Raw genomic sequence first — 289 nt, forward strand, 5'->3', positions numbered from 1 at the left:
TAATTTTTTTTCCTTCCTTTTAACTGTAACTGCTGCAATCTTTTTTCATTTCTTTATTTGTTTCTACTAGAAGTGTTAACCACAGATTATCTTTCTGACGTCACTAAAATGCTTTAATGCTATTGGATAAAGTTACATAAAAATTACAAGCTGGAGTGCTGTATTTGGCGTAAAAGCGCTATTTCTGTTAAGCACGTTAACGTGTAATCTATAGTACTTTGGCGTGATAAAAATATTGTGGGGAGACAACCTGTTTATATATCTTATCATTAACCCTACAAGACCACTT

This window comes from Argiope bruennichi, chromosome 3, assembly GCF_947563725.1.
Source record: "Argiope bruennichi chromosome 3, qqArgBrue1.1, whole genome shotgun sequence".
Lineage (NCBI taxonomy): Eukaryota > Metazoa > Arthropoda > Arachnida > Araneae > Araneidae > Argiope > Argiope bruennichi.